Source organism: Microtus ochrogaster, linkage group LG8 (genome assembly GCF_000317375.1).
Source record: "Microtus ochrogaster isolate Prairie Vole_2 linkage group LG8, MicOch1.0, whole genome shotgun sequence".
In the NCBI taxonomy this organism is placed as follows: domain Eukaryota; kingdom Metazoa; phylum Chordata; class Mammalia; order Rodentia; family Cricetidae; genus Microtus; species Microtus ochrogaster.
This window is the reverse complement of record NC_022033.1, coordinates 20766602-20767084: the sequence shown is the minus strand read 5'-3', so window position 1 is coordinate 20767084 and position 483 is coordinate 20766602.

Here is a 483-nt window from a genome sequence, read left to right as displayed (position 1 = left end):
TCCTGTCCAGTTGGTCCTGCTGTCCTTAGTGGCTGGCTACCTGCACACTAGTCCCCAGATGTGCATGGTCTCCAGATGCATTAGAAATGAATTTAGGCTTGGCCTGATGCTTGCAGTCCCTGTCCTACTGAGGCAGAGGCTGGAGGTGGTCACAAGTTCAAGGCCAAGCTGGGACACGTAGTGAGCCCCTGTTTCGCCTCTTGATACATTGGAATAATGTTGCCTCTTCTCCTTACTCCGTCCGTCTGGTCCCGGTCTCCAGTTAAAGACACTCAGGTCAAGGTTTAGCCAGTGCCTCAGTTTTCGTGTCTGGAAGGTAGTGCTAGCCACCGATGCGTAGCTCAGGTAGCTAGGGTGGAACCCTAACGTGCTCCCCAGGCGGCCGAGGTGGGCGCGTGGTGTGGAGGGCGCTCCCGCCGACGGAGCTGCGCGGAGGGGGCTGGGTGCGGGAGGCGCGGGCCCGGCTGGCGCAGCAGGTCCCCC